Source organism: Amyelois transitella, chromosome 11 (genome assembly GCF_032362555.1).
Source record: "Amyelois transitella isolate CPQ chromosome 11, ilAmyTran1.1, whole genome shotgun sequence".
Classification (NCBI taxonomy): Eukaryota; Metazoa; Arthropoda; class Insecta; order Lepidoptera; family Pyralidae; genus Amyelois; species Amyelois transitella.
The window spans coordinates 11,054,146-11,080,124 of record NC_083514.1 but is presented as its reverse complement, the minus strand read 5'-3'; the positions used below and the strand labels follow the sequence as shown (position 1 = coordinate 11,080,124).

Genomic DNA, 25,979 nt, shown 5'->3' with positions numbered 1-25,979 from the left:
TGTGCGTGATATTCATGGGTGATGTCGAAAGTTGATGGAGATAATTGACGTGACTTTGCCAAAGTCACAACTTATTTGATATATGGAATGAATAGCTTCGTGTGCTTAGTCACGTCTATATCCCTTGCGCGATAGACAGAGCCGTCTTACAAATTTGGGATTCTTTTTTAAGCGATGGGCTGACCTGTCGCTATTTTAATCTCAATTCTATCATTAAGCCAAATAGCTGAACGTGGCCATTCAGTTTTTTCCAGTCTGTTGGCTCTGTCTACCCCGCAAGGGATATAGACGTGACCATATGTATGTATGTATGTACCTTTACGACACACAGATGTATTTTCTAAGCTACTAGAACTTGGAAGGACACTGACAAGACTATTTCATAATATTATCTCATCTTTTTATAATTTTTGAGCCAAATTTTTCTCTCTGCTTTGAATCTGTAAATACAAAAGCCTTATTTTCAATTGGAATCATTCAATACACTGTCAAAGAGACTACCATAGACATAGCGAGATATAGACGCGGCAATCTCAGTGTCACAGACGGGCGCAGTCTAAAGCAATTCTCACTCAATAAAACGCCCAAATTGAATCAGCTGAACGCGTAGACGCCCCGGGTAAGTGAGTTACTGACACAGACATAGATCTTGCTAGATACCGCGGACTTAAGCAAAGTGAGCGTCGGTGGTGAAGTGGTTAAAACGGTTTTTGTTTTAAAAAGCGTATTCGTTTCAAGGTATCCAAGCAAATTCGAATATCACAGTCATTCACTAATAATAATGCTCATTGCCGAGTTACACATATAGAAAGATTGATAAAGCATATATTTGTTCGTCTGTAACACAGACATACAAGTTGATAATGACCATAAAGATATACTTAATACAAAACTTAAACCTAAGACATGCATATGCGTGCAACAGCGGCACAAAAGGGCTACAGCTCAACATCAAGTCACTCCGAGGGAGCAACCGCACATTTTCAGCGGCCACCTTAAAGGGAAGCGCAAACGTGTACCAGGTTATTGATTAAGATTGTTGCAGTCCGCACAGTAATAATTTTCCATAATGTAAAATAATAATCATACACAATGTAAAATTAACGTTTTACATGATGCAAAATAATCAATTTACACAATATAAAATAATCATTTTACACAATGTAAAATGATACATAGGTAGAGCGAAACTACTAAGAGGACCTGCAACTCACTACGCAAAGTTCTTTGTATGTGAAATTTTAAGATGAAACGGTGACAAATTAACTTCTTAACGAAATTGTTTGATTCGGCATCAACAGAAATATAGAAATACATAATTATCATACAATGGTACGTGTAACCATAAAAAATGTGGTTCTTATTCTTACCTAAACAACACTGCATCTAGCCAAACCTATGTCATTGGGATTCTACCCTAACCCCCACCCCGCCCCTCTCTCAACCCCGCTCCTGCCCTCTGAACACGCACTAAATGCATCTAATGCATTTGCTATCGGTAATGTATGCCTAAATTGTATGAAGAGCAAAATTAATCGAATGTGTATGTTGCTCCCATGCTGGTAGCGATGACAAAAACATAGTGTGCCAGCTGCTTTTATTTCCATACATTTCATTTTTTTATTATTTCATTTCATTTTTTTCATTTCATTATTTCTTCGCTCCTAATAGTTGCAGCGTAATGATAAATACGCCTAATGCCTTCCTCGATAAATGGTCTATTAAACACAAAAAGATTTTTTAATTCGAAACAGTAGTTCTTGAGATCAAACAAACTCTTCAGCTTTATAATATTAGTATAGATTTCCGTTAGTCCTAGTGGCGTCCTCACGTCACCTAGGTTCGCCTTTAACCACGATCTTGGATTTGGTAAGTCAAGTTTTCACCCGTCTGATATCCACAACCTAATGAAATTCACCAGACTGACTTAAACTTTATATAATTAACGAAAATTCTAAGTGCCTTCGTTTCTGTCTATTTGTTTGTATACGATGCCCGTCGAAAGTTTGACCCAACCAATCCCACGGCATTGAAACATGACCGTCCAATAGTTAATGAGTTCCTTGACCATCAGCCATCAGTAATTGTTGGCGATGACTTGACGTTTTGTTTGACAGAACTCAATGCCTGGGCGTGAGGGGTTACAAGTTAACGGTAACATAAAGTGTTGAGGCATGTTACCCTATGTAACTTCAGCTTCTTTGGCATGATTTGCTGTATTTAATGACTTTGTGTACAAGAGGCTACAGAGAGAATTATACCAATTACGACAACTTTAATATTCGAATGTGGTATACTTTTCTATGTGCCCTACTGTAACTACGCCTACGAATATATATGTAGTTTCATAGTTGCCAGTTATATAAAAATTTAAATACTCATTCATGGAGAGACCCGCAATTAAAGAACATTTTAAATAAATTTTTATCTTAATAAAAAAGGTTATAATGTTGCTTACACCATCATTACGTAATAGTATAAAGCTAGTTTGGCTGTGCCGTGTGGCTCCCGGCACCAATACAAAAAAGAATAGGACCACTCCATCTCTTTCCCATGGATGTCGTAAAAGGCGACTAAGGGATAGGCTTACAAACTTGGGATTCTTTTTTAGGCGATGGGCTAGCAACCTGTCACAAGTTGAATTTCAATTATATCGTTAAGCCAAATAGCTGAACGTGGCCATTCAGTCTTTTCAAAACTGTTGGCTCTGTCTACCTCGCAAGGGATAAAGACGTGACCATATGTATGTATGTATGTATAGTTTGGCTTTTATATCGACGCAAATAAAATACACCTAATAAATACTTAAACAAGTTTTTAAACTTAAAAAATATACGACGTCCTTCTTGAATACAGGCTCAAAAACAGATTAAATACCTTACACTTAATTTATGATTAAGGCAACAAGAAACTTTCAATAATCCAAGATTTGCATATGATTGCTCACTAAAGCTTAAGCGACGCGCAGTGCACAAGAAAATCTCAAAATTTGAAATGTAAATTGTGCGAAGTAACTTCGGTCGGCTTTAAAATCTATTCTTAGGATAAAACTAACAATTTGAATAATCCTGAAACTTGTTTAATGGACGCCCATTATGGTAATCGCCTTATAAGGATTTCTACTTCATTGATCGTTTCGTGTGACGATGTAGAGCTTAGATAATTAGGTAGGTATTGTCATACATATATATATATATATATATATATATATATATATATATATATATATATATATATATATATATATATATATATATATATATATATATATTTATATATAATAACGTTTATATCCCTTGTAGGGTAGACAGAGCCAACAGTCTTAAAAAGACTGAATAGCTACGTTCAGCTGTAGGGCCTAGCGATGGTAACATACATAAAGTATGTAAATAGTATCACATACATACGTATAGTATGTATATTCTTTTGTCATCATCAAAGTGGGTAAAAACCCAATTGGTTATGGTACTAGATGATACTCAGAGCGACTAACAAAACATTCTTCAGATAGATGTGTCATGTGTGTCATGTATAAAGAGATTTTCAGTTGACTCCAGGCAGAGAATGCAATGCAAGTAAATGCTTTATTGTTTACTAAACGAGTACGTACAATACAAATATAAAACAGTAGTACAGTACGAAAGCGGCCTTATCCGTAAGTGGGATCTCTTCCAGCCAACCTGACAATCAGAGGATCGCATACAAAATTGAGGCAAAAACTAAGAGTCCATGGTATCATAAATAAATAAAATAAAATCATAATACCTTACACTACGAGCAAGAACTAATTTCTAAGCAAACAGAGTTATGCAGACTGTTCCGTATACAAAAAATTGCATAATTTATTGCATGTCAATGATTATGTCGTACACGCATGTCATTCAACATCAAACCATTTATAGCCCATAAAATATTGCCTGCGATGTCCCTGTCGAATTCAATACATTTGGCTACATTAGTCAAATTATCGGCCTATATATTTTTACAAGCGTTTTTGTCAAAGAATTTTTGGCCTTGTATCTAAATGTTGTAAGGTTGAAAATGTTTTTGAAGTAAGTTCAGAGTCATAATAGGGTTGCGTAAAACCTTTTATGGATGTTCGATGGAGTCGTTGTATGGGGTTCGAGCGATGGCTAAGAGTGACTTTCGCTGTTAGAAATGAGAGCGCGGGAAATCATGTAAGAATTGTGAGCAAATGACAGAAAAATGTTGTTGGACGCATTTCGTTTGTAAATATTAGTATTTTATGTCAAACAGGTAAGTTGTTTAAAATAATTAAAAACTTAGCAATTAATTTAAATACCGACTTCCCTTATTCAAAAAGTAAATTAACACACCATTATCAGCGTAAAAAACTCTCTAAATGGCCGTAACCAAATAATCTTGGTGTATTCTTTGATCATTGAAAATATATGACCGAAGCGTCCTGAAGATAAGATAGGAAAGTTGATTTGTTTCTTTTTATTATTTGCTTTTTATTATTTTATTCTTCTTTAATAATCAAAAAAGCGTTAGGTGCATGCAGTCAGCACGAAGCGTTAATTGTTATGATTGTCGTTTACATAAAATCCTATCGCAATATTAATTTGTATGTCCTCATTATTACAATTTTCATCCTTAACGAGTTAGTAATTTAGTTTACCAGCCAAGAGTATGCTATACAAAGGTACGTTACTCTAAGCCCAGCGGTGAGGGGAAGCACTTTTACGGGCATCGTCGGCAGTCAATCGGCGTCACGTGATAGCGGCCCGCTTGTATGATGACACTGTTTTATGGACTTGTACATTTTCCACTTTATTATGCTCTGTCTCCGTAACTTGTTAGCAAAAGGACAAGTTGAAAAGTAAGTTAATAAATCGCTTATTCTGTAAAATCAGAACGATGGTGGAATGGTTTGAGGGTAGATGAAAAATTACTGGAAAACTATGGATATGGATTGAGGCTTGTTTATCAGTTGTCTGGACGGCTGTAGAGCCTTGAACATCGTCGACAGGTAGCAAGTCTGTTATTTTACAGACTTCACTTCGAAGAGTACGTCGGAACGGCACAACTCCCACCAGAACTATCCCATCATAGGACGGCACGGTGTCAGTATGGATTCTGTCCATATGTGATTATGCGAATGTTTGATTATACAAATTTCTAGAGTGTGGAATTCTTACCCAGCGTCTCTGTTTAACCAAAACTTAGAGACTATCAGGAAAAGCATAATTTCAGCATATTTTTTTATTATTGAGATCCCCTTAGACCTCATCTTGCTAATCATTAGGGTGATTGACGTCAAACGCATTATAATTTTCAATACAATACAAACATGAGTGGAAAGATCAGGAAAAAATATTATCAACTCATTCTCTTAGAGTTGGCAAAGATTTCCTATATTCTTTCAAATAATATGGTGAAAACATAGGAAAGGTGTCCCGTTTCGTGCCAGTGCGCAATAAATTATTGACGAGTGTCGGCGCGCGGTGCAACATGGCCGCGATGATTTGTGGCCGATTCGGACATGCAACGAGATTTATAATAATGAAATCTATATGAAACTTTGTTTGAGTGATGGAATCGGGATTATTCATAAACAGTGGAAAAAAAATGTATACTGTTTTTTTTTACAAAGTATCTATCATGTTCTCGTAGCTGCTGGTCACGTAGCTTGCTCGTAGCGTCGTAGCACTATCGTAGTATTATCGTAGCTTTTTCACTATTATACAATTATTATTCATACTTCGGAGTTACGTCACATGTTCGCTGTGCAAATGTACATTATTTATCACATCAATTCAATTTTTTTTAAATTGTCAACAGATGATTTAAATTGTGTGCCGTTGGTTCCCGGCACCAACAGTGCCGAGTGGTTCCCTGTACCAACATAAAAAAGAATAGGACCACTCCATCTCATTTCCCATTTATGTCGTACGAGGCGACTAAGGGATGGGCTTATAAACTTGGGACTCTCATTTTAGGCGATGGGCTAGCAATCTGTCACTATTTGAATCTCAATTCTATCATAAAGCCAAACAGCTGAACATGCCCTACCAGTCTCTTCAAGACTTTTGGCTCTGTCTATCCCGCAAGGGATATAGACGTGACTATATGAATGAAGATTTAAATTTATGTAAGTACATAACATGTACTTACATAAATTTAAATCTTCACTGTAAATTTATCAACGGACAGCAACTTTATCTAGTTTTTTTTTAGAAAAAAATACCAGAAAAATTATACAAATTTCAAAGTGGACGAAACACCATCATTATCGCACAGTTTCACGGCAGACAGAAAAATAACGAACGATCATTACCTACACGGCGGCAAAGAAAAACAAAATGGCGCGTCCTTATTGTACAGTATTATACTTTACCACTTAAAAAATTAAGAGGCGGGGGAACGGCTGCAAACGAACGCGACGGCTTGGAATACAATTTTTTTATGGGCATTCTTCTTTTATATCGCACTTGTAAACGCGGAAGCTATTGAGAATTTTGTTTAACATTATTCTCCTGGCGTTAGGAGGAAAAGAAATAGATTAAATTCGAGAGGTGCACCTGTCCAAGACCCTGGGTTGGGTAAGGCAGGTTTTTACATGAATCGAGTCGATTCATCATTATGTCGTCCGAAACCATGGCAGAGGAAGCTAACACGAATTGGATAATAGTTTCATATTCAGTTACCTGAATTTTCTCATGTGAGGCATTGGTTAGCATACACATATACATAAAGTCATGTCTCACCGACAGGAGGCAGGGAAGGGGTAGGCAGAGACTACATATTTCCACATGCCACGTACTCTTCTACTTACTTCTTTCGCTTCATCCACTTTTATAACTCTCCTCATGCCAGCTCGGCGGTTTCTGGTACACTTAACCTGACCTTTTGCCAGGACGTCCTTAATTTGATCAAGGTATCGGTTAGCACTCAAACTAATGTTTGCACATCCCAGTACACGCCCAATTTGAGATTTGAACTTGTGCCTCGTGCCTGCATTTTAATCAAGCATTTTAATCAGAGAATGGTATTTATATGTTTAACTAGCTGTGCTTGCGACTCCGTCCGCGTGGAATAGTTATTTTGAGCATCATTGTAACCCTCAAGGATGAATAATTTCTCCGTTTTTTCACATATTCCATTATTTCTTAGCTCCTTAAAGTTGCAGCGTGATGTTATATAGCCTAAAGGCTTCCTCGATAAATGGTCTATTCAACGCAAAAATATTTTTTCAATTCGAACCTGTCCTGAAATTAGCGCGTTCAAACAAACTCTTCAGCTTTATAATACTAGTATAGATTAAAGTTATTTTACGTAATTCAGTTCCTCTCTACTGGCTAGCCTGGAAAGTGATTAAACCAGCATAATGGAGCACCATGTATCATCACTGACCCTTTGCACCGCGCGCTGGCTGTCGCGGGAACAAAGGGCCGTTTGGGGTCGTATTAACATTTGTTATGATTATACTGTTTACAGTTTTGTTCGGATTTTATTTAATGACGCTCGTAAATAACGTATTGGTTGAATGGTACAATTTTGTAGATAAAATAATTGAATTTTAGCAAAATTTATTTGTGTAAATAACACCATATATCAGTCTTATCTTTAAAATATTCAAAATATGTTTATCTTAAGGGAACCTCCATTAGTTTTAAAAGACGCGAGCGTTGCAGTTAGCGGTATGGCATGATTATAGAATTATTAGATTCACAAGAAATCGTTCTTGATATGTTCTTTAATTTCCTATCTACACACTCACACGCATTTCAACTATCTTATTATGGAAAATGCCGTGTAGTTCCCGGCACGAATAGGAAAAGAATAAGACCACTCCATCTCTTTGCCACAGATGTCGTAAAAGGCGACTAAGGGTAAGGCTTTTAAACTTGAGATTCTTCTGTTAGGCGATGGGCTCGCAACCTGTCACTATTTGAATCCCAATTCTATCATGAAGCCAAACGTGGTCTATCAGTCTTTTCAAGATTGTTGTCTCTGTCTGCCCCGCGAGGGATATGCACGTGCCTCTATGTAGGTATGTAGTCTACTTTTTATGTAGTATGTTTTATGGAAAACGGTAAATGCATACCGTTTCCGATCAAGGTAAAAACCATTCAAAGTAAAAACGGTCATTTTAAGGAAACCTATGTCCAGCACTGCGCTCCTTTTGGGTAAAATGATGAGACTGTAGAGCGACCGAGGGTGTCGGTAATCCTGTGGGATAGGCATCGTTCCTGATTGATTGCAGCCTGCGGGCGGCTCAGCGGAATGCTGGGATCAAGAGGTGATTGATCATGTTCGTGGTAATTAAAATCTATAAGCTATATCGGTTGTACACTTCATGTTTACGAACAAATATAATGTTGGTACTTGTAAGAATATAGAAACAAATAGCGCATAATTTGATTAGAAAATTAATAGGTACTATAAAAAATATTGGATAAATCATTTGAAAAAAAATATTTAACTATTTATTATGTTTGTTTGTTTGTGATTGCACAGAAATTTACACATTTACAAGAAATAGTGCATAGTTTTTTAAATAAATTACTTGTAATGGCGGATTTATTATGTCATACATTATCCTATAGGTATAGGTACCTACTAATGTAAGATATTTTTTTCATGAATTCTCACGGGAACGAATGCCTTGCAAAATACCGATTGGCTGTGAGATCTTGTGAAAAACTAAGTCCTACTTCAAAATTTCAATTACCTACAGATACTCGTAAATAAAGCTTAAGCGAAAACTATTATAGTTTTTGTATGCATCATGTTAATGTATCATACATTTGTTCCGAACACTACATCAAGAATTATATCTATGTATATAGCATAATGAAATGTAGAAAAAACATTTTGAAAATTAATTCTAGCATACACACACTAACACCATAATCTATATACGTTTATCGAACTCCATCAAAAGCAATATTCACATGTAACGCGGATTCGATACAAACAGACCGACACTCCAATCGGTTCCCGGTCGCGCGCACACCAATCCCGGGTCCCTCGGGAACCCACCTCTAATACTACCGAGTTTGCTCGCGGCTGTTGTATGGGAAAATATTGGTTTTTTTGTGGGTTTGTGGACAGGTCTGCCAAAAAATGAGTTTTTATTTTCTGTCCAGTCGTACCAGATTATATTCATTTAGGAAATAAATATTATTCATTTGATTTTGGAAGTTTATTAACTTATAAGTAACAATATAAACATAAATAATAAACTAATTAAAATAAACTAAACTCAATTATTATTAAACCTAATCTTAAAAAAGGAAAATGAAATAATCATTAAATAAATAATTTAATATTTTCTTGATTCTTTGTATTTTCTTTCAACTGACTTTGGAAAATTAAACAAAAACAAAAGTATTTGTAGACATTATTGAGAACTATAAATTAACTCGTTTGAAAATCGGCCTCGGACCTTGGGCTCCCTGCTGAAGAGACAGGACACAACTGGAATCACCGCCAGTAGGTTGAATGATCAGGAAATCTGTAATTCAATTCAGTTCATTTCAATGTCTTTATCATAAAGTACATCAGTTGAATTACAGTTACTGACAAATAGGTACAATATGAACCTTGTCGGGCATCGCATTTTTAAAAAATAATCCCTACTTATCACTTACCAGCTGTGAACAGCAATCACTGGTTGTTCTTTCGAAGCTAATCAAATTGTTATCTCGATTACACCCCGAACTTCAAATCCACTTATAGCGAAATAGTCTGAAATTTATTATTCGTTGTTTGTCAAGCAATCTAAGTTCAATGAACCGGCGGCGAGCTCACAGGAGTCGGATCGCGGCGGCCGAGGCGGCGGCGGTAAACAGAGGGAACGCCACCTGACAGACCGACATTTATATGTATTTACTGTATAGTAACTAGCTGTTATACATCTATACTAATGTTTGTTTTAACGTGCTAATCTTAGGAACTACTGGTTCGAATTGAAAAATTATTTTTGTGTTGAATCGACCATTTATCGAGGAAAAAAACCTAATAGTTGTAGCGTGATGTTTTATAGCCATATAACATCACGCTACAACTATTAGGAGCGAAGAAATAATGGAGAATGTGAAAAAAATCGGGGAAAATTATTCATCCTTGAGGACTTCAATGATGCCCAAAATAACTATTTCACGCGGACGAAGTCGCGAGCACAGCTAGTTTTTAAAAGACTAGATTTATTCCAAATTTAAAGCAGTACCAACTTGTTCAGTTTGTATTTCAGGACGTTCAGCTTTCAGAGTCACGTTCAGCTTTGTGGCTTCATCCTACTACTATTATAAAGGCGAAAGTTTGTATGGATGTATGGATGTTTGTTACTCTTTCACGCAAAAACTACTGAACCGATTACCATGAAATTTGGTATGTAGGTAGCTGAAGACCCAGAATAACACATAGGCTACTTTTTATCCCAGAGTTCCCGCGGGATTGATAGGGTTTCCATGCGGACGAAGTCGCGGGCGGCCTCTAGTTATTAAATACAGATTCAAATAGTGTAGGTTGCCAGGCCATTGCCTAAAAAAACAATAAATGTTAATAAGCCTTTCTCTGAGAGATAGAGAGAAATATAGTCGTCACAATTCCCTTTATTATTCCGGGCGATTTCTTTTGAAAAAATATAAAAACGCGCTTATATAATCCAAGTACGTATAAGAAAATGTGAATCATATTTTACCCCAACGCAGAGGAAACTTATCAAGTACTTGACATAACTATGATTTGAAGTGGAACATTCCTCGAAGAAACTTAAGAGGAGCGCAAAATAGCTAGGCTACAGAAAATATTCTTTGTTTTGTAGTGGGATGTGTCAGTGTTGATTTATGTATGTGCCGTGTGGTAACCGGCACTTTAGAATAAGACCACTCCATATCAGCCACATGGATGCCGTTAACAACTTTAAAATAATTACTTAAATACACCAGAGAACAGAGTATTGTAGGAAACAAATAAATACGAAGTAAAAAATAAAACTACGTTATCTCAACAATCTATCTTTCATCATTAAAAAAAAATTATATGTAAAAATACAAGTAATTAATTAAAGACAGTAAGATTATGAGAGCTTGCCTCAATGCGCCAGCCCCTCCCCGATAGGAGTATGGCAGGGAATATACTTGAAAGTCGGAAGTAAGTAGTTACAAAGTAATAACAAAATGCAACTTTTGGTTACTTTCAGTAACTTTCCTGTTTTAAAAAAGTACCTACATAAGTATAATTTTATTCATTTACGCCAAGGCGGATTCGTAACGGAAAAAATACAAAAACACCAACAAGATCTACTTTTATCAAGAGCCACATCTGTAAAATCTACAATTTGTGACAAAGCGAGTTGGAAGCTTTCTCCGCGCAAAACACTAAGTTTAGGGGTAATAAAATTCTAAGTTAAATTGCCGGACTATCCGGGAGCCGGGAAGACGAATGAAAGACTTGGCTTCATATTAAAGACTCTCAACTTCCAAATGTCAGTTACATGCTTGAACTGACTTGAGCGAGCGGCTAAACGGTTTTTAAAAGTCTGACCATGGAAGGCGTGTTCGGATTTCAAAGTTTTTGTGACACAAACCTGTTTTTGTTCCTTCAGAATATTTAGGAGTACTTCCTGATAAAGTAGTTGTACTTACTATGCTTTGGGGCCATTTTCTCTGCTCTTTAAATGGTCATCATCCTCTGTTTTGTCATGAGACATCAAGCCATCAGCCAAGAAGATTTGACGGCTTGTTAGGATTTGAAAGAAAGAAAGAAAAACAATTAATGAAGACAATAACATCATTATAGAATACACAAATAAGTATTTAAAACCTTATAAGCGCGAATGCCGAAACAGGTCATGACTCAGATGATGCTGATGATGACTGATGCGCTAAATTCGTTCAGTCAGAACCTTGTTGTGGCATCGCAGACATTACAACACGTTAAAAAAACAAAAATTAAACAAAAAATAGAAAAACATAAAGGTGTGGTTACCGGCACCAATAAAAAAAAGAATAGGACCACTCCATCTCGTTCCCATGGATATCGTTAAAGGCGACTAAGGGATATACTTATAAAATTGGGATTATTCTTTTAAGCGATGGTCTAAGCAATCCGTCAATATTTAAATCTGAATTCTATCACACAGCTGAGTGTGGTCTATCAGTCTCTTCAAGACTATTGGCTTTGTCTACCCCGCAAGGTATATAGACGCGACCATATGTATGTATGTATTTACAAAAATTTCTGACGGCCCAAAAATCCAAAAACGGCGTCGTAACACAAAAATAATACCGAATAAGCGTGAATCCTTATCGAATATGAGATGCATCGGCTCGAGTTGGCAATCGCCATCGAATCGCCAACGAATCGCAGCGATTCGCTTTCATCCGCGTCGGCGCGAATTTTCCCATTTCCAATCGAGCGCGCGGCTGTCGTAAATAGTTGAGAATTACCTGCGTTTTGGGGTTCCTTATTCGTACTCTGATTTGTTTGAAGTTTGCAATTCATTTCTATCATATCATTAACATTATATTTAAAGTACCTGGGTGACTGAGCGGTGCTCGGTGGACGTCCGAATAACCGAAGAACCTGCCCCAATTGATATCCTCCTTTTTTAAAGTCGGTAATATTTTTAAACCTTTCTCCTAATGTAATAAACACTCAATTCAGTGAAACGCGAGATAATCACGGACTAACTTACGTATATGCCACACTGAGAACCACCTTTATTATCACCTTTATTTGAAGGCGGTTATAAAAGTAGAAAAATCAAGTCTATCACAAACAATCAGAAATTCCATAAAAATAAAATAGTTAAAATAAAAATCACGGATCAGGAGAAGAAATCAACCTACCAAAAATTTGTAAAAACAAAAATAAAATAACGCTGAAATAGGCATTCGAATCTTTTCAAGACTGTTGACTCTGGTTATCCCGTTACGGATAATGACTCGATATTTTGTGTAACTATATTCAGAGTACATTTATAAAGTAAACTATACGGAATTCTCAGTGCATATTTCAGTCTCGCGCTTACAATTTATCATTTTCGATTGAGCGGCTCATGATGAAAACAAGCAGCGAACTACCCGCGTTTTTACATTTCATTTGGCGGTATTACGTTTAATTAAGTCTATGGCGTCGGCTGTTTTATCGACAGGCATATCGGAATATTATTTACATTTCACTGATACTTAGATTAATGAGAAACAGTTTTTTATTACTGGTAACGTGAAAAAAAATAGGACTAAACATGTTATACACTGAATAGTAAATTATTTGTTACTTATTATTGACGTTCGTCAGTAATAATGTAAATAGGTTAAATCCTAATTTTAGGTAATACTTTTTAGAAGTATAATTTTTTTTTTAATAAAGTCGCACAATAAAATGTTTAAGAAATATTTTTATCTTGTTCTTTTTTCACTGTTTATTCGTATTTTGTTAATTGTCGGTTTACCAATTCTGAAAGTTGTTGGCTAAAGTGTATGCTTTTTATCCTTTAATCATCTCTTTTTACTTTACTGTGCCGTAAAACACACCGGCCATGTACGTATGCGTTATTCCCTAAAATTAAAAAAAAAAAACATTCAAAGTTGATTCAGCTTTCGACAATCAACAAAAAGTATTTGCTCTGGCGTGCATTCGCTAATATCGGCAATCGAATACGAATACAATTTATTAGTATAAAAATCGTTGTTTACCTTTCCAAACGTTTCTGTCACATTCGCAATGCTCCGTTAATAATAATTTTAAATACAAACATCATTTTTAGTCAACTTTTATTTATTTACGTGTCACGCTGGTCTCGGAGTGAAAATTGTGACAGGAGCAATCAAGGAATATTCTATCCCAATAAATATAAATGTATTTAAGATAAAGTTATTGATAAGAGGTTCTGTTAAATGAGATGTCATGTCAGTGCTAAGTTTTTCGTGGTGATTGATTCGTATTAGTAAACTTACGGGGACGAGGTACATACATACATATACTCGTAGTCTCCTCTATATCCCTTGCATGGTAGACAGAGCCAACAGTCTTGAAAAGACTGATAGGCCACGTTCTTTTTGGTTTGACGATAGTATTGAGATTCAAATAGTGACAGGTTGCTAGCCCATCGCCTAAAAGAAGAATCCCAAGTTTATAAGCCGGTTTTCATTGCATGGCATTACACTCGTTGTTAACACATAGGTATTCAAATCGTGTGAAAACCTTGCACAAAGACAATATCTCCAAGTAATCACAAGAAAGACAAACAACATTTGCGTGCGTTCTCACAGCTCAATATACAGTGCAAACACGGCGGATCCCTGAATCCCGGGATCCAGCAGATGCGCGGGATCCGGGATTAGCGACGGGGCGCGTGCGTAATCCCTCTTCAAGATGCGCTGGATTATGCTGCTGCATTTTGTGATGAAAGATAATGACAATCAATTTTTAATACGCTGATACATAAGTTTCTTACTGTATGCTTTACAGACATTACTTGTTAAAATTAAGCTTATTCGCTATAGAGTATACTAAAATATTTGATTTTGCGTGCTCATAGTAGAATGAGTCTTTTTTAATATTATCTCACCAATGGACTTTAAAATTTGTGGCTGCTAAAAAGCATGCATGTGATAATCTTATATTCCAGAGTACATACATATAATGTTTCGGAGAACATTTGTAAATAAAATTAATGTTTTTTGATGACGAGTTCTTAGTGCTTTTGTTTAATTAAATCCTACTAATATTATAATTGCGAAAGTTTTTGAGTATGTCAGTATGGATGTTTGTAACTCTTTCATGCAAAAACTACTGAACCGATTACGATGAAATTTGGTATGTAGGTAGCTGAAGACCCAGAATTCCCGGAGTTCCCGCGGGATTGATAGGGTTCCCATGGGGACGAAGTCGCGGGCGGCCTCTAGTAAATAATATTATTAATGTTTGAGTTTTGACGTTCACTGGAGAAAAAAGTGGTACCAGTGGAATGAGAAGATACCGGCGGGGTAGAAGTTCACGAAATCTTAAAAAAATAAATAAATAGGTTATCACAAATAGAAGACATAATTTGGCAGTTCATAGCATGAAATGGAAGTGCGTGGTATTCGTCATGAGGGACGGGACACGTGTGCTATCCCTCAAATACCGGCGGGATTAAGGGATTGCACTCCGCATCGTGCATTTGTTGTGATGACAGCTAGGTGCGATGAAGAATTGGGTTTTAAATGACAGATGATGTAAGATTATGATGATAACATGAAACAACTGGACGCTGAAATAGGCGTCATTACCATCAGAAAGTAAAAGGTGGTTCCTGGCACCAATACAAAAAAGAATAGGACCACTCCATCTGTTTCCAATGGATGTCGTAAAAGGCGACTAAGGGATAGGCTTACAAACTTGAGATTAATTTTTTAGGCGATGGGCTAACAAATTTGAGATTAATTTTTTAGGCGATGGGCTAACAACCTGTCACTATTCGAATCTCAATTCTATCATTAAGCCATCTGTTGGCTCTGTCTACCCCGCGAGGGATATGGACGTGATTATATGTATGTATGTATTTATGTAAGTAAAAGTTTATTTTTCGTTGTTTGATAGGTTTATATTGTTGCTTCTTTGGGTCCAACTCTAAAGTGCTGGGGACCACACGGCATTTTAACTAAATGCATTATTTACACGAATCACATGAGATTGATCGGCAGAGTCACCGATACATATTTATTAAAGATCGTTTTCTCATTGACATAAGTACTTATCTATATAAAAAAGGACGCACAGACAGACGCGACGCCGCCGCCTGTCCCCACTTCCGCATATCCGCTGAGATATAGAATCTAGGCGGAAGTGCGGATGTAGACTCAGCAGACCAGTGCGATGTTTAGATTATCTAGAATCTAGATGTTGTTACATGGATCTGGAAATAAGAGGAAAAATTATCATATTTATATATCATATGCATAGTGTGCGTAAGTAGGTATAAAATATATTTTTTTAAATCATTATTCAGTTCAATTACGTAGAGGAAAGGTTTAAAATTTGGGATTATTTTAAGGCGATGACTTTTTGATAGCTCAATTCTTATTAATGTGGCCTTTCAGTATTTTCAAGTCTGTTGACTCACTCTACCCCGTAAGAGGTTACTCCTTGAGGCGTTATTAAAGGTGTATAGAAATGTATGTTTGTCAAAACAGTGCTTAATATTACATACATTACAGTACATTGATATTGAGTTATACCTAAACATAATCAATTAATTTGCACTCTGTCTAGAAGTCTAGACTTAGTATCAGAGCAATCGCACAGCCACGCCATCTGCCGCCACTTCCGCTCAAATTTGGCCGGAAGTCCGCACTTCGCCTACGATTCGATGACGGATGCAACTGCTGGGATTTCTATTAACTATGTGTATAAAGACATACCTACCTATACCTACACTATGTTTGTGTTAATTATTGAAGGAGTATTTCAAAGAATTACTTAAAAATGTGGCGAACGTATTATAATCTATGTTATTGAGAGGTAAAAATTATGCGAAACAAGTTTTTCAATAAAACATTTCCATTTTTATTTTGCTCAACATAAGAAATTACTTAAAAAGTATGTGATGTCTTATTTCAAATATGAAGTCATGAGCATCGGTGGTTCAGTGGTAGAATGCTCGCCTGCCACGCGGGCGGCCCGGGTTCGATTCCCGGCCGATGCATGTTATTTTTTATATTGAAACGTTTTTTTTTAAATAATTTATTTAGACGATAATGTTTTAAATTATATTTCATTAAAATTTTATTGACAATCGTTACAACGTTACAAAGTGATAATGTAAAAATTTGGATTATTACGTCTTTGGTTTTGTTTACTTCGTGGTACTTATTTTATTACATGTTATTTATTCTCAACAATGCGATTATCACTAAGTATATTTTACTTTAAGTGACAAAATATGTGAATATATATCAAATATAGTATTAATATATACTTACAATATAACAATTTATACTTAGATTTTATCCTAGCATATTTGCCTTTCAAAACGCCTGTTACTTTTAAAAAGCAAAATGTTGATCCGTCAACTTGAATGCGGTAGTCTTACATGCCTTTTAAAGTTTGAATAATAGAGGACAATGATTATGACTGATTGTCTGACTAAGGTCCAAATAGGGTCAAGAGATTTGAAATTTAAGCTTCTGGTCTAGGCTAAGGGTGCACTAAAAGAGGATTTACCAAAATTCCGCGGTTATTTCTGAGAACATACGTAAATATGCAAGAGTAGACAGAGCCGATAGTGTCGAAGATTATTTGAATAAATGTAACTAGCCAAATATTCTCTAGGCAACTAGCAACTGTGTAAATAAGTAAGTACTCTACATTATTTTTGCCACTGTCAATATCGACCAATCAGAGAGCGTTGTGTTATTTGCCGTATTTTTAAAAAGCGTTTAATTAATAGCTCGTGTGTTGTTGAATGGACACCCGTAATTTTATAAATTTACCACGAGAGGTCGCAAATTGATAAATTTGCGAAAATGTTGACTTAACATAATAACAATTCATCTCTCGTTTAGTATCCTACGAAAGTATTTTCTTCTTTAAAGAAAGTCTTGTTATTTTCCGGTGAATTATCCATACTAATATTATAAAGCTAAAGAGTTTGTTTGTTTAAACGCGCTTATCTCAGGAACTACTGGTTCGAATTGAAAAATTATTTTTGTGTTGAATAGACCATTTATCGAGGAAGGCATTAGGTTATATAACATCAAGCTGCAACTATTAGGAGCGAAGAAATAATGGAAAATGTGAAAATAACGGCTTCAATGATGCTCAAAATAATTATTCCACGCGGACAAAGTCGCGGGCACAGCTAGTACCTTATATATAAACTTAGATACGAGGTTCATTTATCTAAGGGTATAAACAATATGTAACGTATTTCGAGGTCACAACGACATCGCTGTCGGCGCCCCCTGCTACTGCACCGCAGCCCACTCGTAATAGATTTCCTCTAAGTGGCGTTTAATTAAAAATATGTCACCCGGACTCACGCCTCCGCTCCCCTAAGATATTATATGAGATCTACAGTCTATAAGGACGGTTTGTTTGCACAGATTTTACAATTTAAGGAATACCTATGTGTTTCGTAGCCCCAAAACGGTTATGGTATTTTTAAGATACTAAGTTTAAAACGCACAAACACGTTTAATCCTTAACGTTGTCGTCAGAGACATTATTCATAAGAATCGAGCGCAAGCGATAAAAGATATTTCCATTTTGAGCTGTATAGAGGTTTTTTTAACTCTTGTGGCGTTAGTCTGAGTTACGTCCTTACCTCATTGGAGCCCAATGTGCGACTAGGACCTGACACCTGACCACTATCCTGGATTAGGTATGTCAGGTTTACACGCGAAGAGACCAATAAACCAATAGACTATAATGAACTGCTAACATTTAGCACTTATTTAGAGGAATAACATTTTTATGCCACCAATAAAATGGTCGAGTTGGTGAGGGCTCGTCAACGCGTATGTTTGATTGCATAAATAGGCTGACTGCACAACGGGAACATTTATATTTGAAAAATAAAATTTAATTCCTTGTTCGGGAAGTCTTGCGAAGAATCGGATGTTGCGGCAGAGTACAACATTTTTTTTAATATACCAAAAAACATTTATCAACGATTAAAAATTCATTTAGATTCCATCATTACGTTTTTCAAATGAACGTAACGTAGTTTAGAATTATTTGGAGTCTTAGTTCTGTCCCCGTAAGGGATTAAAGGGATTTAAAAATGTTTAAACACAAGTTATGTAAATGATACCATAGTTTATGTATTGTACGATCGATTTCTTATCATTAGGCATGTAATTATATTTCTGACATAGCGTACGAGTATGTATTTATTGCTTTTCGGACCTAAACTATTTCACAATTTGTTCGTAAATTGAGTCGCCTGAAAAAATTTCAAATTCTGAACGTTCTACCCAAAATAAAATCGATGACTTCTTTTAGAACGAATGTCATTCATGTGTGGTCGCCTTAATTCTAATAAAGAACAAATTGACTCCCGACTCGATAACGACGTGTTAGGGCAGTAATAGACGGTTACATTTTTGTAGGGCTGTTTTATGGCCAGTGGAGTGGTAGTAAAATTGCCTAATCGTCTTATCGTTTGCTAAAATGAATATAAAACGTTACCCCTATGGTTTCATTGAAGTGGAATGACATAAGTTTTAAATTTTCGAATGAATAGTAAAGATGACAGTTCTGAAGACAATTTTACACCTAATTATGGTCAGCTTGCACAATTTTTCTTTCTTCTTCTTTAGCTATTTCGACCGCTACACACTACACTCTTCAGTTTCTTTCAGTTGGACCATAAGGTTATGTAAATTTGTCACAACGGCCAGCCAAGTTACTCAGCACTTTAACAATAATTTATATTTCAAATAATTTTCGATATTTAACAGTATTTATAAACGAAACTTGAAATAAAGCGATAGACAGAAATACATAATCATATCATGATTATTTCCTAAAGGAGTAGGCAGATACTCTTTTCATTTTCCCTTACCTTGCATACTTCTTCTACTTCGCAAAAAAATATTAACTGAATACAATATAATGCATCAGACGCTTCGTGTAAAATCCTGACATGTCTTATCCTGGATCTTGGTCATAGACGCACCCAAGGAACCTCTAAAGAAACCTGAGGACGGAACCAGAACTTACTTAGATACTAACTTACTTAACTTACTTAGATGATTTATTTGTAATGATCTTACAGCTATCCCGATAAGAAAAACCTAATAACAGTTTGCATCGCATTGACATCTTGAAACTTAATTGTAAATCCTTCCCGTTGATTTCATGATTAAAATATATACCCCCATTCATCTGTAATCACAAAGCTCTGTTTACATACAAGTATAGTAGCTTTTAAGCTCGCGTCTCGGCCGCCCAGCCTCACTCGCCGCCCAGCCGCCGCGGCGACCGCCCGCCTACGCGTCGAGTGTCGCGAGAGCTTGCGAACTTACGATACGAAACTCGTTTTTAAAGCAGTGAGAGTAATGTATGTTTTTTGACTAATCTAGAATAGGTATTTGGTGATTAATTATTTAATTATCAACTTTAAAATTTTCAGTTAAATTTATAACTCAATCATAATCAACAGTTTCTCGATTAAGTATTTGATAAAGTTTTAATTCTAAAAAGTTAAGATAATTAAAATTAATTTATAACTTAATCGTAACGGACATTAATCTACCGTAAAAAACATCACTTACTTATAACATAAAATAGTACACGTAATAAATTAGATTTAAAAGTTTCCAAACTAACCTAAAAAGGGTAGTTAAAGTAATCGCTTATTATAGCCATAAAATTAAGGTTAAAAATACCCATCGACTTAGTAATCAAAGTAAAGTTCATTGATGGACTTACAGCTTTCACTCTACAAACGACTGTGAACTTTATGTGGGGTAATTAAGGTTTATTTTGGCTCGAGACGATGAACAATCGGGGTGTTTTGTGTAAATATTGGTGATCTAAGAGTGGTGCGCTAAGTCTAAGGTGAGTTATTATGTTTAGGTTTGAGATATAATGGTATTATTTAGTTACTGAACGTAGACGGTAAGTTTTAGGTAAATACGGGTGCTTTGTGGAAGAAATAAACGTATCTATCTATATTTTCGTATCAAAATGTGATATTATTAATATTGGCCTACACTCGCAACAGAAGATCCTAGGCCATAAATGCTTGTAGATTGGTCTCTACGCTCCTGTCTGTAATAACTTAGGCAAATTATATTCCAAAACAGATATGTACAAAAGTTTCAGTTGATTTCAATTGATTAAAAATGTTAAATTAATCCGAAACAGTAAAGGTAAAGCTTCTTCTAGCAAGTTCTATCATGTGATGTTATTCAAAACATGCATACATAAAATCACGTCTATATCCCTTGCGGGGTAGACAGAGCCAAGAGTCTTGAAAAGACTGATAAGGACCACGTTATTAGAAACGACGTGGAATTATCCACATAACTACATCATAGCGGCATCGCCCGAGGGACTCTCTTAACGACTGTTATCTAATGACAAGATCCGCCTTAGACCGGCCTTGGGATAATATGTCCCTAAATGTTACCCTCCCATACACATTGCTATAATCACGCCTATCATAATGCTGTTTAGTTCCTGGCATTAGCATAGAACCAGTTTATCTATTTCCCGTGTCGTTATAGGCAAGTATGGGAGTTAAGATTTTTCTTAGTAAAACAAACGTGATGCAAAATGGGCAGCCCCGGTACCGAGGGTCAGGAAATAGGGAGAGGGCGTTCGTGACTTGACCACTTCGGGTCCGTGGTCAAAGGAAGGAATAAGGCTCCTCCGCAGTAAAGATGCAACCAGGACACGCAAAATGGAAGGACGAATTCGTCATTAAATTGCTACCTATTTACTTGTGTAAATGTTTTTTTAAATGAAATAAAAAGACGATTTTTTTTCTATCTACGAAAATGTAGATAGATAGATGTAGCGTCACATCCAAATATTACCTGCATTTTTTGGAAGAATAGTTTTCAAATGTCTACTTATTTGCTTTATCGAAGTTTATTAGAAGTCACATTGCAGATGAGAAAAGCTAAGGGTGTCTATAGTAAATAATTACATAATATTACATGGGATACAACACAGACTTCCTAAAACAAGCTCCAATTTAGAGCTGACACTGCGCAGAGCTACTGCAAATTCAGAATCGAAAATCTTTGATCACAGAATGGCGAATTGATAAATAGAATTGGTTTAAATCCTATCAGCACGACTGTTTTCATCGTTCTACTGCACTGTTTTCTGTCTGGTATTGAGAACATACATACATACATATAATCACGTCTATATCCCTTGCGGGGTAGACAGAGCCAACAGTCCTGAGCGGACTGATAGGCCACGTTCAGCTATTTGGCTTTAAGATAGAATTGAGATTCGAATAGTGACGGGTTGCTAGCCCATCGCCTAAAAGAAGAATCCCAAGTTTATAAGCCTTGTATTGAGAACTTAGTCAGAATTAATAAAATAAGGACACTTGTTGGCAAATATCCACATAGATTATAAAAGACAGCTTAATCTGAAAACAAATTTTCGTCTTAACCAGACTAGAGAGCTTGTAAAAGCCATCCCTAACAAAATAATTACTAGATCACACAGATAGTCAATCACGAAATGAACTTATTCATAAAATTTAGATCTCAAAAATTGTAATTTAGATTTTCATGCCGTTATGTAAAGACAGTTTTGACAGCCTCTGTGGCGCAGCGGTAATACGCTTGTCTGTGACACCGGAGGTCCCGCGTTCGAATTCCAGTCAGGGCATGATGAGAAACGAACTTTCTCTGACTGGCCTGGGTCTTGGATGTTTATCTTTATAAGTATTTATTCTAAAATATAGTATCGTTGAGTTAGCATCTCGTAACACAAGTCTCGAACTTACTTCAAGGCTAACTCAATCTGTGTAATTTGTCCCGTGTAGGTGTATATTATATTTATGTTAAAAGTCGTACTTTTGTGTACATCTTGGCATGGGCGCGAGTGCAGTAATGCAGTGGTTCGATGTAAACGAAACTGCTTTCATACATATTAGATCCAGCCCATATGAAGCATGCTGCACACATTCAGATACGCATTGATGTCAAAAGAAATAGATAACGGAACGAGCATAAAAAAAGATTACTGAAAAAGTCAATATCTCATTATAATATTTATTTTGAGTGCTGAGTGAATTTCAATTCAACTGAACGTGGCCTATCAGTCTTTTAAGACTGCTCGCTCTGTCTTTTCCGCATGGGATGAAGACGTTATTAAATATGATATTACTAGTATAATTTAAGCGGAAATGTCATTGGACTGGGACATGGCCTCATCCAACGTCGGATCTATGCAATCTCAAAAATAAATCTACAGTTTCCTAATGAAAAGCTTTCCGTGGTCATGCTACAGATGTATAAATGTAAACAAAATTTTACGCGTAAATCTCTGACTGAAAACAGTTTAGATAGTATATTGTTCTCTAATAATTATTATAAAAAATATTTATTTTTTAAACTTGGTCATTTTAGATTCAAAGCGAAATTCGTAGCCCATATTTGATTTTTAATATTGAGGTAAGCCCAAATTGCCGTGTGGTTCCCGGCACCAATAAAAAAGAATAGCACCACTCCATCTCGTTCCCATGGATGTCGTAAAAAGCGACTCAGGGATAGGCTTTAAACTTGGGATTCTTATTTTAGGCGATGGACTAACAACCTGTCTCTATATGAATTTCAATTCTATCATTAAGCCAAACAGCTGAACGTGGCCTATCAGTCTTTTTAAGACTGTTGGCTCTGTCTACCCAGTAAGGGATAAAGTCATGATTAATGTATGTAAGTCCAAATATTTTTAATTTTGACAAAAAATTCCATGATATGTATGCAGTCTATTTCCCCAACCGGTCTATGTCAAAGCGTGTGTTGCAAGCAAAGCTGCGTTGGTTCGTGTGTGGGAGCGATTAGTAGCCGCTGTTCTACGCGTTTTAATTAAAAGCGAATCCATGCACATTCCAGGATGTTCCTTTCCTGCAATAGGAACGGGAGTGAGCGTATTATGTAAATTCCACTTTATATAACAAGTGAGAAAGTTTGCCAAGACGTGTGTTTGTTACTCTTCCAAGCAAAATCTACTAGACTAATTTCAATTAAATTAATTCAGGGACCGCTAATAATCATGACAAGGAGTAGTTTATCTCTAATCGAATGTGAAGATTTTGTCTGTAGAACACTGGTGAACAAAATGAAATCGTAAAAAATCTTGGCTGTCTTTTTTGACATTATGGTCACGGAAATACAGACTCCTGAAAATCCTAAAAACGAAGTGATTATATGCTCTATGCCTTTTACATTCCCTTGTCCCAAATATAAAAATTTCCGCACCTAAAACCACGATAAAACCCGGTAACAACATAAAACCATTCCAATAACATACTAACGTGTCAGGCGAAATAGAGCTCCTCCCACGGGAGCGCTCGTAATTCGTTGACCGTAACCAGCTTATAATCTGCGGCGGCCAGGTGGATTGAGGATTGCGTCCACGTTCGCTCCCAGAGGATGCTCGTGATATAGGTACTTGAGTAGAAATAGCTGACTGAATAGCAACTAGGAGTTAAAGCTGACAGCTGTCAAATTTTGCAGTTTGACAGCTGTCATAGGATTTCTAGTTGTGTTCCCTCAGGCTAAGACTTATCTTTTAATCTAGTACGAGTATCTTTTAAATTCCAAATAGGATTTAATGTAACGTTTATGATTTTCGAATGTGCGAATCAAGTTATTTAAAAAATAACTACTAAGTAAGTACACAAAAAAAGTAGACTATGTTAGCCAGAAGATTTCGTCTATAGTTATGTCAAATAATTTTTTTTTTATTTAATTAATATTATTTTTTGTTTGCAGGTAAACAAGTGACTATTAAATGCAGTGGTGGTGATTTCGGTAAGAATTTTTGTCTTACAGTGCATAACCGATAACGTTTTCAGCTTTGGACCAAAGTCTGTAATGTTATTATACATTCATAGAAGAATTCAGGGTTCTTGGTAATAGGAAACCTTTGCGTACCCATCCGGCAAAGAAGCGTGATTTTATGTATGTACGTAATTATTTTACAAATACTACACGCAAAATCTATTTGAAAGTGATTTCTTCCATTCCCCACCACGTGTATCGCCATTGATTACCTCACGTCGTCACTAGTACACGGCTGCAGTAAAGATTCGCAAACTTGCAGCCAATTAGGATGCGGCCCGCGGGCCAATCACGCGCCATTGTGGACCCCCAATTAAATTACACGCCCGGTTCCGCGCGCCGCCGGAATGATAAGCGACTGACCGATTCGTACGTAGAATTTGTTATTCGCAGATCAAAACGTTTTTGAGGTGGCAATGTAGGGTAGGATGAAAGTAACGATGTTGTATCTGATGAGGTGCTTTCCACAAACGTTGTGATGGCAATACAGAAGATATAGTTTCTGCATGAAGGTCTTTAGAAGTAAGAAATATCCCTTTAAGTACATTTATATTGTAGCGTCTGTACCACTTGCCGTTCGCTAATTTATCCTTAGAAATAAAAGAGTGAAAAAGATATTTAGAGAAAGGCAAGAATCCAGGTTGTAACATAATTATAAAAATAAATTAATTGGTTATTGATCATCAAAATAAAATGTAACTGTTGTGTTATGAGTATACAAAAGGATAATGATATTCCCTGTAAAATCGCCATCAAAATTATGAATCAATTCTGTCACCTCGATTCATTAAAATCGTCGATGCCCAACAAGGGGACAGTTGTTCGTTTCAGTACACAATACAAATGTCACTCAACCAGGCAAATGGTACACAAACACATTGTGAACAAACATAACGATATAAACAGGATTGGTGATGTGATCTGTCCGTCACAATAAAAATGACATCTGTTCTGTATGGCCGATACAAAAATCAATTCTATCCATAAGGATATTAGAATGAAGAATGATTTGAGTTTTTGTGATGAATGAAATCAAAAACTACTTCACCTATTTTAATGAACCTCACTGGAGCTCAAGGTATAGTACCACTATCCTGGATTAGGTAAGTTGGTTTTTTTCACGAAGCGACTCATGTTTGGTCTTCGCAACTTTTGCAGGGGAACCTTACATCGATAAATTTACATGCAAAAGTTAAAAGGAAACAAAGTGGCAAAAATTTCAACATGCTCACACATGAAATTGCATTAGTGTGTAAGTTTCCTTACGTAGCTACTCTAACTGTCGGTTAGCAATGAAACTAATGTATATCTCAGGAAATATTGGTGCGGTGATTTTCGGATTTGAATCTGCGCGTAACGCTTTTTAGGTAGTACCTTAACCTTTCGATGACCGAAGCTCAAATGGAGACTCGATTTTATAAAACACATCTGTGGTGTCTATTTTAATCAGTTAATGGAATCTATCCTCTATACACG

The 25,979-nt window shown here is 36.1% G+C and overlaps 1 long non-coding RNA gene and 1 other non-coding gene across 2 annotated transcripts in view; both read left to right on the top strand.

Annotated features, from left to right (window-relative positions):
• Positions 1 to 25,979, top strand: part of LOC132902252 (uncharacterized) — a 113,899-nt gene that overhangs the window by 32,246 nt on the left and 55,674 nt on the right. The window lies entirely within an intron of this gene.
• Trnag-gcc (transfer RNA glycine (anticodon GCC)) lies at positions 16,596 to 16,666 on the top strand. The gene has a single exon. It is a non-coding gene; the product is annotated as a tRNA-Gly (tRNA).